The sequence below is a fragment of the Daphnia pulex genome, chromosome 4, assembly GCF_021134715.1.
Source record: "Daphnia pulex isolate KAP4 chromosome 4, ASM2113471v1".
Taxonomy (NCBI): Eukaryota; Metazoa; Arthropoda; class Branchiopoda; order Diplostraca; family Daphniidae; genus Daphnia; species Daphnia pulex.
This window is the reverse complement of record NC_060020.1, coordinates 7326447-7340793: the sequence shown is the minus strand read 5'-3', so window position 1 is coordinate 7340793 and position 14347 is coordinate 7326447.

The window sequence follows — 14347 nt, the reverse complement described above, 5'->3', positions numbered from 1 at the left end:
CTCTGCTAAGAGATCAACCCGAAACACCACTAGAAAGGGCTGTTTTCTGGACAGAATATGTACTGCGCAATAAAGGAGCAGCTACTCTACAACTCGGATCAAGAAACTTATCCAGATTTAAACGAAACCTCATTGACGTGTATATAATTTTATTCGCAGCCTTTGTGAGTTCGATGTTAGCAGTCACCTTGGCGATACGTTGGGCGTGTTTGAGGTGGCCAAGAAAGTAAAAGATGTACGCTTATCAGCAATCACAGTCAAGACCTCGTGTGTCCACAAAAATCTCGCACAAGGGATTCAATGTTGTATCATAAATTAATTTTTCAAGAATAATGTATTCTCGTCTACGTCAACAAAATAAAATTTTATATAATAAATGTTTAAATAAAATTTTCGCGAACTATAAATGCGTATGGAGAATTTTTTTAAATTTTTTTTCAAAAACAAAGTCTGGACTTGGCAGAAATATTGTAGTGATAAACTTTGAATAGCAAAAATTATTAAAATTAAAACAAAAACGGGAAATTGCTGGTGTAATACATGTAAACCTTAGATGGTGGTACGTTGGAGCAGGGTAATACTTATCCTCGATGTGGTGTTCCAGGCAGCGTACGTGGTTGTGTAAAAGGCGGCTTCTTCGGTGTAGTACTTGGGAGCTGCGGTGCCATCTTTTTAAACACTCATAAATTGTTAATTAAGTAAAATTTTCAAATGTTCACTGTACATACTGGACTTCTCGGGTTGGGCCCTCTTTAAAGATTCGCTGGGTTTATCCTTAGTGTCCAATAAGTCAACATTGTTTTCACCTGAAGTCTCCTTTTCCACTATTTCAATCACCGTCCAAGCTTGACTCACCTTCTGGTACCTAAAACATTCAATGATAACTATGCCCAGAAAACTTTGTGATATAACTTTTACCCTGAGACATGGATTATTCCTTGACCACGAGAAAAGAGTGAGATGCTATTTCCAGCCTCGTAGTACAAATTTAAGTTCCTGTCTTTCTTGGTCCTTTTGTTTAAGTGACACAAAATTATCGTTTCTCCCTCGTGTTTCGCCAGTAGAGTAACATCGTCATCTAAAGCGGAACACTTATTAAGAACAAAACCCACAGCTTAAAAGAAAAAAATTACACATACGAGAGGCAGAACTTATTTCAAGTGACGCTTTTGAGATATGTAACGGGTTTTTAACAGTAGCCGAATATATCTTGCCAGGCTCGAACGAAAAATAGAATGCAATAATGGAGTGGTTGAGTAAAAGGCCGGATTCGGTTTACTCAGTTCATTCTTCAACAGCCATCGATTTTGCAAGATGTTAGAATATACGGTAACACTCAGGTGTAGAACGTCATGTGACGGTGTTGGATAGGCAACAAGTTCATCAAAAAAACCTGGAAGTTCCAAAGAGTTTGAAGATGTAGAGCACGATCGCAAACGATCATGAAAGAGAAACCCCGAGACTCTCCCAATCTTTAAGAGCAAACGTGTACAATTTGTACACGATGAGTCCATTAGGATAACAGCTATACTTGTTCATATACGTTGGTATGTCAAAAAAGCTTGAATCATCCAGGTCTTCCGTTTCTTGCGTAACATTAATGTTAGTAATGCGTAAAATCATCCAATATGATTTTACGACGATTGTCAATGGCAGCAACAAGAATGGAAATTTTAAAGTTATATAAGCAACTTCTAAGAGAATCTTCAAAGTTTTCTTCCTATAACTTTAGATGCCACAGCTGTAAAGAAGCAAGTAGCTGAAGGATACAAGAACCTGGCTATCATCAAAAGACAAGTGATCATTGGAGACATGTTCGAACCACAAAGATTAGTCATAGAGAAGCAAATATCTTAATTGTTTCCTGCTGTATCAATTCTAACGTTTTTAGGATGTAACTATAGTAGGATTTAGTAATTAACGTTTTTTTTGTTTGTTTCACAGAATTTTATTGATTATGTATCAAAAAGATGAAAGAGTTCATAAATGTAATATGATAAAACATATTCTTCTCTGATCCTTGGCCGTGGCGCATGGTCGTTAGTATTCCGTGTCATGCCTCTTCTTGTAGGTCTTTGTGAGTTTAGCGGTCAACGTGTCCTGTATTTTCTATGCTTTTTCCATATCGCCAAGAAGCTGCGCCTTTTCTTTCAAGTCGCGTCTATAGGATGCTCGTTATTTTGAGATTTTAGTCTTTGAATCAAATAATTCTCTCCGTAGTTTTTCATTCTCCAACTGGAGGCTATCAATCTCAACATTTCTATGGTTTAGCTCGTCTTGCAGAGTTAAATACGTTTTACATTAACATTAATGTAACATTAACACAGCTTCGTAAATCACTTGAATTTCTGGTCTCTCTTATATGATAAAAAGCTTTTCCCATTTAGTTTTACGCAAGAAAGTCTTCGGGATAAAATGTGATTTTCTCAATTTCATGGCTTTTTTCCAGTAGGTCCAGCCGATATTTCTGGCGCTGGCATCTTCATGAAAAATAAACGCCACGCCGATCAGCTCCTTACCAGCTCATACCAGGCAAATCAATTTAACAAGTTTTGCCATGCAAAAACATTATCATGAACAATAAATTTAAATGGGTTTCGGAAATCCAATTAAATCTTTAAACAATTGCAGAGTTTCTTCCTTATAAGTAACCTTTTCCGACGATTTAAGGCTGTTACCGTTTAAGATGTCCTTAGCCATAGCTAATTTTTGGTTTTGGGTGATTCGTTCTTCAATCGTTTTATCTGTAATCAAGCGATGGACCGTGAATTTCTTCGTCTGGCCAACCCGATAGACTCTGTCTTGCGCTTGGACCTCAAGCTGGATATTCCAATTTGGATCCACAAGGATCACATGGTTTCCACCAACTCCATGGTAGATCAGAGAAACATCCTGTGGAACTTCAAGCCTGATGACTCTACACCAAGGTATGTTACTAGTATTGGTTACACCCAACTCCTAACTGAAGGCTAAGGAGATGTCAAAGCCACAACGATAATCAATGGTGCAGAAGTCCCAATCACCATCAAAAACGTACTCTTCGAACCAAAACTCGGAACGAATTTATTTTCCATTGGAGCATCAACCAACGAAGGAGTAGAAGCAGTATTCACAAACAACGAGGCCTAGTTCTATCGCAATGGTAATTTAGAACTTACTGGACAAATAACAGACAACACGCTCTACCAACTGAACATCACGGCAAAAGTGGCTTATGAAGACTCAGCCCTCGCAGCCAATCTGGTTCTTCCTCTATCAACATGGCACGAGCGTCTTGCACATGTGCCAAACAGCAGTATTTTAAAAATGGCAAATCAAAACCTTAATGCAGGTCTTAACTCCCTTACCTCTTAACTCTCACCATTCAGATTCAAAAGTTCCATGTGTTGGATGCACTCTAGGAAAGATGCACCGGTCACCATTTCCCCAAGGAATAACAAGAGGAACTGATATTGGATCCCTTGTCCACTCAGATATCTGTGGCCCAATAACTCCACCAACGCCAGCCGGATCACGCTACTTTGTGACGTTCAAAGACGACTACAGCAGCTGGACTACTGTCCATTTCTTAAAAACAAAAGATGAAGTTCCTGATCTCTTCCGTGCCTACACAATGTTTCTCAAGAACTAAACAGGAAGAGTGGTCAAAACACTACGCAGCGACAACGGAGGAGAATACACCAGCAAGAATTTCTCCACATGGCTCCGGAACTCAGGCATTCGCCACGAAACCACCGCACCACACACTCCAGCCCAAAACGGAGTAGCAGAGAGAGCGAATCGGACTATTTTAGAAGCAACCCGCAGTCTCATCTACACAAGAAAAATCCCATTGAAGCTATGGGCGGAAGCGGTAGCCTACGCAGTATACACTCTAAATAGAGTCGTATCAAAATCAGCAAGTGTAACACCATTTGAAATGTGGTTCCACAAGAAACCAGATGTCTCCTACTTCCGAATTTTTGGAGCAAGGACATTCGTCCATACACCAGATGCAACCAGAAAAAAGCTGGATCCAAAAATGCCAAGAAGGTATATTTGTTGGATACTGTGATGCGTCAAAAGCATTCAGAATCTGGGTACACGAGAAACAGAGAGTAGTTATAAGTCGAGACGTGCTAATTGACGAGAATAATGTCTTCAAAGGTCCTTCTAACGAAGAAAAACACATTCTTGTTTTTCCTCAATCAGATTTTGTAGAAGAAAGAACAGATGGCAATCCAACTCCCGACGAAGAATCATCAGGCAGCACATCTGGAATAGAATTCGAACAGTTGAGAAAAGATCCAGAGCCAACCAACGCCGAACGAGAACAGAGTCCTGAAGGTGAACAGCGTCCGGAAGATGAACAGCGTCCGTAAGGTGAACAGCGTCCGGAAGGTGAACAGCATCCGGAAGGTGAACAGCGTCCCGAAGGTGAACAGAATATGGATGAAATGGAAGTGAACTCAACACTAGTCCAACCGAGGCGTTCCAGTCGACAACCAGTCTATTCGGAAAAATTCAAAAACTGGAGACGTGATCTAGGACTACTCTCGTGTGCCAACCAACCGCATGAGCCACTCAACTAAACCAAAGCCATAACATCAGATGAAGCGAATCTCTGGAAACCAGCTATCGATGATGAATACGCCTCACTGATGAAAAACGAAACGTGGGAACTAACTCCCCTTCCACCAGGACGAAAACCCATCAGGACGAAATGGGTCTTCACGGTGAAACCTGGCCATAAAGATGTCCCAGCTCGATACAAAGCCCGATTAGTAGCAAAAGGCTACACCCAAAGCCAAGGAATAGACTACCAGGACACCTACGCACCGGTGGTGAAACAATGCTCTCTTCGCACCGTACTCTCCCTTGTTGCAGCCCTCGATCTGGAAATCACTCAACTGGATATAAAAACAGCGTTCCTCTTCGGCGAGCTAGAGGAGGAGCTCTACTTAGAACAACCCGAAGGTTTCGTTACAGCAGGACGAGAAAATGAAGTTTGCCGCCTCAAGAAATCCCTATACGGACTGAAACAGTCCCCTAGAGTCTGGAACACAAAATTCAATGAATGTCTGGTAAAGTTTGGACTCACTCGCTGTGATTCGGACAGCTGTGTCTACTACCGTCGCCAAGAGGAGGGTGAAATCACAATCGTGTGTATATTTGTTGACGACGGTCATATATGTACAAACAAAAAATCTATATCCACCTCCATCCTCAATTACCTTAACATGCACTTTGAAATCCGCTCTTTACCAGCAGACCACTTTATTGGTTTAGATATTCTTAGAGACAGGCCAAACAAAAAGCTTTTCATCTCTCAAATCGATGTTTTCAACAAAATTCTTAAGAAGTTTAATCTTGATTTGTGTCACCCAAAGTCAATCCCAGCTGACCCCAATGCCCGTCTAACAGCTGCTATGTCACCAAGTACCCAACCTGATCCAACTAGCCCTCATTTAACTCGCTACAGGGAAGCAATCGGATGCCTCATGTATGTCATGACAACGACATGACCGGACATAGCCTTTGCTGTTGGACAAGCGTCCCAATTCTGTCAAAATCCAGGAGACGGACATTGGAATGGTGTAAAGAGAATGCTAAAGAGAGCTGGATCTGCCCACCTTGGACTCTGCTTTGACGGGCAACAGAAGAACAACCTAATTGGATTCACTGACTCCGATTTCGCTGGGAACATAAACAACCGCCGGCCAACCAGTGGCTTCGTTTTTCTGTACAATTGAGCCTCAGTGTCATGGAGCAGCAAGCTCCAACAATGTGTCTCCCTCTCAACAACTGAAGCTGAGTTCGTGGCAGCTAGTGAATCTTCAAAAGAAGCCATCTGGTTGCAGCAATTTCTGAGAGAAGTGAAAGGCGATGAAATCGGACCAATTCCTATACTCTGTGATAATCAAGGAGCAATCCGTCTCATCAAGAATCCAGAATTCCATCAGCGCACCAAACACATAGCAGTCAAGTACCACTTTGTGCGACATCAACAACACAACGGTAACATCGAGGTGTCGTCTCAACAGAAAACCAACTAGCCAACATCCTGACAAAACCACTCCCAGGACCTCGATTCACTTTCTTACGTGACCAGATCGGTGTAAAACCACTTTCGCAAACCCCCACAGTTTGAGAGGAGGTGTTGGAGATGTTGCCAAACCGTGGTGGTTGCAGAACCCCACCCAACTGTTTAGTACTACCTTCTTTATGTTCCCAGCCCTTTTAGTGCTGTCTATGTCTGTCAAGTTTCACTGGCAATGGCTTAACTTGATATGAGATTTGTGCTGACAGGTATGTCATTCCAATAAAAGTTACTTGCATACAACATTGTTTATTTAACAATTCACTCCAACAATAACAAATAATTGGATTTGTGCAATTCAGTAGCCAAAGTATTGCGATGATCCTTTGGCCCGTGAAAAAGCAAGAGTGATGTTTGCCATCCGCACCAATTGTGCGATCTTCAATTTCCTAAAAAAATTGACCTAAAATTACAAAAATTAAATTAAGTTTACAATAAAATTGATCTTAATAATGAGGGGGAAGGATATGAAAAGGAGAAACGGGGAATTTATCTAAGATACTATACTATACCTTACCAAATGTAATAGATTTCATTCTCATAAAAACGATTCAATTTTAGAAACTGATTGTCAAATCGTATAGGAAGATTATGGAACCAGAAAGACATGAAGACATTTAGTTCACGAGAAAGATAACACAAAAGTAGCGCTAACCAATCAAGCTGGTAGGACGTACTATATCAGTGTGCCTCCTGAAGGCTTGACATTTCCTACTTTCTGATTGAGCACTTGGAATGGTCAGTTCCGTTGCCAAATATTTCTCCTTTTGATGGACAGCTAAGGCAATCATCGTAAACGTTTTTCCAAGGCCCATATCATCAGCAAAAATACCGCCTTAAAAATGAGAAAAAAATTAGAACTTCTTTTTTTCAATTATTGTAGAAAAAACTCACCGAAAGGTGCTTCGCTCTCACGCCACACGGGCTAAGGCAAAGCGTTCCTTTGATGGGGCAATAATGTAGTAGTCAACCCTTTTGGCTGGAAAAAACTCTCCATCGGATTTTAGGGCACTTTTCAGAGAAACTTGTAACTCATCCTGTTCTATCCAGTGTAATCAGATCATTGGAGTGAGGAGCAGTTGCAAATGTTGCAAAACTTATTGATTGATCTTTTCTAATTAAGAATTTATGTTCCGTTTCAGTATTCACAGTTTGAAATGCTTCTTCAGCTTTAAATTGAGTTCCTGTTGTTATAGAGACTGTTGTTAGAAACCAAATTATTGGCATTGAAGTAAAAAACTGCCTGTGGGGGTTTAGGTGGCTCAGAAAAAGTTTCTTTGGCAGTTGATGAATGGAGAGTTATGGACCCTAGTTATGGTTATTATCTGTAATGGAATGTTTTTATACCAGAGTATTCCAAGCATTTTTATTGGTTCTTGAGATTTTATCCATGTAATCTGCCAATGGGTTTCATTTTTCCATGCTCCTGATTTGAAAAGATATGATTTAGTCCTATTTACTTTCAAATTTGTTGCTTTCTTAAATTTTTCTATACAATTTTCATGTTTTCCGATGTCTGTTAGGTTTTGAAAAAAATTGGATACATCATCCACAAAAGCACTTATTTGATGACTAGATTGTGATATTGGTTGGTGGGATTTTTCGTTTTATGAACTTAAAAAAGGGGTCTATAAAAAGTATGTAGGCTACAACTACAAGTACATAGATCATCGGCATCCTTGTCTCCTTTTTAAATAAATTTTTTCTCCGAATTCGTTGTTGATAAAAACTTTGCTGTTTGTATTTTCATACAGCATTACACTGTCTTAATATAATTGGTAAAAATTTCGTCAATACCTAGTTTCCTGTGGACTTCAAATAAAAATGTTCTATCAACCAATGATGCCATATGCTTTTTCGAAATCTATGAATACAATTGCTGCTCTTCTATTTTTATACCTGTTAAGTTCTGATGTCTCTTCATTTTTTGTATCGTGATTTTTTTTATGAAAAATTTACACTTAGACAGGTATGATCGTAAATGTACTTAACAAAAAGTAATTTTATTAATAGTACAATATTTTAACAAGCGATTCGCCACTCAAAGAGGCCGTTTTGGGAGTTTTTGATTTAGCGGAAATCGTCGCTGGGGGTTCTAAAAATAAACAAATAGATGGGTTTTGTGCATAATTTTTTGCTAAGTCGATTGCTAAAAACCGCAATCGCCTAGCTTTTGTAGTTTGGGAGATATAAAAAAAAACTGAGAGGGGGTAGCCGAAATTTGGAATTTTTTTCGTTTTTTTGTGCAGCAGTTCTCTCACACTGCTACTGATGAATCCTGGCCAAGTTGAAACAAAAGACTAGTTAGACAACTAAAAATGAAAAAAAATTACAGTCATTAACAAGAATTCAGTAAACATCATTTTATTTCATTTCATTGTGATTATTGCGATACTACTGTAATGAACATTCAATATTGCATAATACTGAATCGATTGGCTTGCTATTTTATTGTGTAGTAAGGAAGCACTAGCAATCTATTATGTTAAGTATACTGCTTATATGCTTTCCTATAGTCGAATGTAAAATGCCATAAAAAGTCTTTCTTTTTTCTGAAAAAAATACTTCCACTTAATTATGTTCATTGTATTAGCTGAGACTAACTTCAAGCTGGAGTCGGGTCAATCGGCACCAGAAACTCTATTTCTTCTTCTGTAGCTTAATACTACGAACGAAAAAAAAGTGTATAAGAAATTATGATTATCTACTGAAGTCAAATTCAGAAAAAAAACTCTTTGCACTGGACTCTATCGGTAGTGTTATTGCCAAATAATATTCGCCTCACATAAGTTACGAGTAAAGTGTAATAGATGGATAAAAGACTATTGTTAGAATCACAAATTAAGTTGACACGGTTCATTTAACAAATAGAAAGTACCGATTGCAACAGATTAGTGTAAAATAGTATGCTCAAAGAATGTTCAAAAATCGCAAAGTCATTGAGAGAAAAATCCCACGTCATTGTGAAGATGGAACATTTTCAATTCGTTTGGCCATCAGTGAGATTTATCCGGTAGCGTGATTAATCAATAGGTACCTTCTCTTTGAAAGTATAAACATCGTAACGGTGAACCACTAACCCTCTCAGCACTAATCAAGTGTGAATGAAAGGGAACAGAAGGACATTGGACAACCAACAGCATCATGCATTGCTTGTCTGCAGACCCAGATTGGCAGATGTTGGCAAGGGTACAAATGACGACACACCTCTATCTCTTCATTTTCAACCATTCATGTAAATCCATCTGATTATATATCAAACTGAATAGCAAAGAACATTTGAGGAAATAACAAAAGAAATTTGCACAAACATTCACAATAAAATTGACAAGTAAATCATGACAAACTCATTCAAAATTCAAACACAAGTCACTTATGAAAACACAGAAATTAAATAGCTTACTTCTCCTGGCACAATTTTTATCATAACACAAATTTACATAAATTAGCCTAATGTTTATAGCTTTTTGGAACTGACTAGCAACTGGATTACTAAGGATTAGACTGAATATATCCCCTAGCGCTCACTTCATACTTTTCTTTTAGTGCAGACCGTAAATGCTAAATGACCAACATTTTTCATCATGGAAATGCTGATCATTCAATTTCAATTAGTGGCTCGTATTTGCTTCAATTATTCGCATAGCCATTTCAATTTTGAATGTTTACCTTCTTGGCTTCTTCAATCCCATGTTCCATCCGCCATTGTCTTTGTATGTTCATTTTGCACGCCTACACAGTACCTAAACCCGATAACGCGAATAATCTCAAGTCGATCTGCCGCCTTGCGATAAATAAAATAATGGAAATTAATAACAGTTGGACGGTTTTTCTGAAATCTTGTTATGTAACACCATTTAGATAACATGATAAATATTTTAAATCGAAGTCAAATGCAAGTTAGAATTGAATTGAATCCAAAGTTTTCAGCAATGTTACTTTGCCACTGCATGAACTACATCAGCGAATTCTATCGTCAGTATGCAAAAATAAACCAGAAACATCTAAAGCTTTTTCTTTCCTTTTTAAACTTTAACATGAAATCTTGGAATTGTGTTAAAAAGAAAGAATAACTACTACAGTAAGGGTAATTAGTGGGAACCAAAACGAAATCAACTCTTATCGGGATTGTACAGATCGCTGAGCAGAGGTGTTACAACTAAGCACTCAGATACTTAAGATGGCCATATTGATGCTTTCGAAAGTGACGGAAACAGTTCCAGAAGATGGAGGATTACAACGGCAGTATCTTTCTCTTTTTGAGTTGCATCATTTTGACCGTGTTCGCGAACTTTAAGTTGGTATTCACATGAGAAATCAAGGGCGAGGATCAAATTTTCCAACGTGAAAACCGTATCGGGTTTCCTTAACCCCCATCGCAACTGTTTTCGCCTTATCAGTATTTTAGAGAAATCAATGTAAGTTAGATGCAAAACATCTTTTGACTCTGTTGGGTTTTGGACTAGCTGATCCAAAAAATCTGTTGTTCCAAACAGTTCAAAGAGGTATAGTGCGATAGCAAAAGATTAGGATGGAGTAATCTAGCGAGTTTCCCAGTTTTCCAGAGCAAACTTATACAAATTGAACACGACAAAAGTATTCGGAAAACAGTCATCCTTTGTAAGGATACGTCGACTGGTGAAGAACGCTTGAGTGGCCCAATGTGTATGCCTCTGTGATAACAACTTTTTCAATTCGTCAGAACTCTGAATTTCACATTTTTTCCTCAAAGTGAGTTTTCCCCATTTGGACTGCTAGAAAGTCTTCCGAATGGCACTGGCTTCTCGAAATTTCATGGCTTCGTTCAAGCATACCCAGTCTTATTTGCAGACACCATCATCGTTGTGAGAAATACAGACGGCTCCAGTATTTCGATGAGCTGCTCTGTGTCGATGTCAGTAGGTACAATCAAACCATCTGGGTCTGTTGGCGCCTTCTCCATAATAGGGAAATGGGTGTAATTACCAACGATGACATCAATGATGGAAATTTTGTCCGAAAGGGTTGCTGAAAACAGAGCTGGAACAGCCACAAATCTGTGTTGTTCACTTAACGAGAAGGTACCAAGGTTTTTTACATCAACTCCTTGATGGACCAAAGCCTTCAACCTAGCAAGGTTTCTTTGAATTTCAGGCAGGAGAGAGTCGATTTTCATTTTCTTTGATAGAAAACCCTGTTCCTCACACTCTTGTGTGGGGTCTTCATCTTCCTCAGCCCTCTTTCTAGAACACAGGTTTCTTATGTGATTTGGATAGATCACGATGGATCATGCTCGGTCTTTCGTTGCCGGCAAATGTGAACATACAGGGAAATTTGCTTGTCCCAAATGCAAAGCTATTGGAATCAACTTTGTGAAGCCTAGTAAAAAAAAGGAAGGATAGTTTTTCCAGATATGGATGCTGCACTTCGCACGCATTATTTACCGACAGAGAAACACCAGAGCGTCATAAAATGAGATCAGTTCTAGAAGACCTTCAAATTGACATGATCAAAGACATACCTTTGGACTACATGCATTTGGTCTGCATGGGTGTGATGGGTAATAAACTTCTCATTCATTGGATAAATCATCAAACTACACAGCATTTAATCACTCCTGAAATGCTTGAATAAATATAAGACCGTCTACTTTACTAAGATCGTCGACCGTCCGAATTTTCACGACTTCCTCGCTCTCTTTCGGAACTGTGTTGTTGGAAAGCAACTGAATTAAGACAGTTCCTGTTTTATACTGGCCCAATTGTACTAAAGGGAATTCTTTCTTCCCCGCTTTATAACCATTTCCTATGTTTTCCTGTGGCAATCAAATGTCTTTGTTCACAACCTCTCTGTTTTACTCATAATCATTATTGTAAACGGCTTTTGAAACATTTTGCCAGGGAATCAGAAAAGCTGTACGGTGGGCATTTCATAACATTTAATGTACACGGTCTCGCCCACCTACCTGATAATGTCATGCGATTCGGTCCTTTGGATAAATTTAGTAGGTTCCCGTTTGAAAATGACTTACAGCAATTGAAAAGATGCATTAGGCGCGGCAACAACCCACTTGCTCAATTAGGCAAACATCTTAGTGAATCATCCAAAACTCAGAATTATTGCGGATTGAAAACTACCCCAAATTCAGTGATTTTAAAACAAGAGCATAAGAATGGGCAAACTATTCCATTTGAAAACACCAGAGAACAACAATTCAAAGTAGCACAGTGTGATCACTGGAGGCTGTCGTGTTTGCCACCCAACAACTATGTTTAATTAAACAATGAAACTGTCTTCTTGATTCACAAGTTGTGCAACGCGCTGGGCTTGTTTATTAATTGGCCGACAAATGTATGTGATATCAAGCTTGTACGAGAATCTTAGAAACGCCGCAAATATTTGAAAAATTGCCGAGGTCAGTTGTTAGAAAATGTTTTATCAGAAGTAAGCATTTCCGATGTAAAATGTAAAGCAATCCCAATTTTTTAAATAACGACGGCAATATTTCGGACGATGATACCACCGTGCCAAATGAAGATACTTTTGCAGTATTCCCTCTTTAAATGGAAGACAAATTTCGATAGAAGTTTATTTCGTTTACTGATTGGGAAAATATACAAGCTAAATTCGATTCTAGTTTTCATTTTTTAATTCGTAATTTTTAATAAAAGTAACTATTAAAAGTAATAAAAACAATCAGTCTGCTCTGAAATGTGAAAAATGCGTAATAATCGGTCTCCAATCTACTGGAGAGGCAGAATCTCTAAATTAAGCACCCCAACAATGAAAATGATATTTCTGCTTTTTTCTACTGCGAAAGGCCAAAGGGGTATGCAAACCCTGGTTGACAAACAGTTCCCCCTCCCTGTCCGTTTAAATTTATTCAGAAGAGGTTCTGAATAGGAAAAAAGGTACTGTGCTTCCAGACCATCGAGACATCATGTCAGAGTCATTCGGAGAATGTAGTAGCCACTAAAATATAAGCATTCTTTTCCAGTCCAATAACCATACTTTTTTAAATCCAGGTACTAGTGGAGGAAACCTAGCTTCTTCTGAAGCCATCCTTCTGACCTTGAGTCCAGATGAACTGCTGGCTGTTCAAAAGAAACTGGAAATGTAGATACTGATTGAGGATCAAAACGAACTACCATGTAATTCGATTAGCTTATAGAAAAATTGGGAGGTCCACAATGCGTGGCAGAAATTACAGGACGGAAGAGTAGACTCTTTAAAAACGACGATTGTTCGGTAATCAACATTTTCGAAAAGATATATTTGTTTACTTTCGAACCATTTTTTTTTTTCTTTTTAGATCCAGCAAATGTCAAGAACCGAAAAATATGTCACTCTGAAAATGATTAACATTGAAGAAAAAGATCGCTTCATGGCTGAAAAAAAAAATGTAGCCATAATTTCTGAGACCACCTGTGTTGGAATTTCGCTACAGGTATCTAACCTAATACATCGAAACTGTGTGTACCTTTCAACTATAATTTTGTATTTTAAGGCTGACCGGCGAGTCAAAAATCAACGCCAACGTGTTCACATAATTACTCTGGAACTACCATGGAGTGCCGAGCGGGCGCTTCAACAGTTTGGTCGCACCCATTGGAGTAACCAAGTACGCTTATAAGTAACTTTCAGGAGATAAGATTTGTTAAAAATTTGTTTTATTTTCTATTTACAGGTCTGTGCTCCAGAATATATTTTTTTTAAATCTCTGGTGTGACAGGGGAGCGGCGGTTTGCGTCTGCTGTAGCAAAACGTCTAAAAAGTTTGGGTGCACTTACCCATGGTGATAGACATGCCACAGAACTCTCTCAGTTCAACATCAATACCATTTATGGCCGAGATGCCCTGAGATCGATACTGCAAACAATTCTCTTTGCATATCAAGAAAAGATTCTTCTAGCCCCTGCTCCTGCCTTGCCTCCTTCTGATTACATCGGAAATTTCTTTGAGGGTGAGGGTTGAGGGTTCATACTTTTATGGTTAAACCATTCCATTAGGTGTATATTTTTTATCCCTTCGAAGATGTTGCTGTTGCATTAATTGATGTAGGTATTATTCGTGGATGCAAAAACCATTCTGATAAATTTAAACTGGATGATGACTATGCAAATAATGTTTCAAAATTTCTGAACCACCTTCTGGGGATGCCTGTTTGTATTCAGAACAGTCTGTTCAAATACTTTTGCGACACCATGACAGCTATTGTTACTGCAGGCGAAGGAATCCGGTCATTTTGATTCGGGAATCATAGACTTGGGTTGGCATGGGGACTCCTGC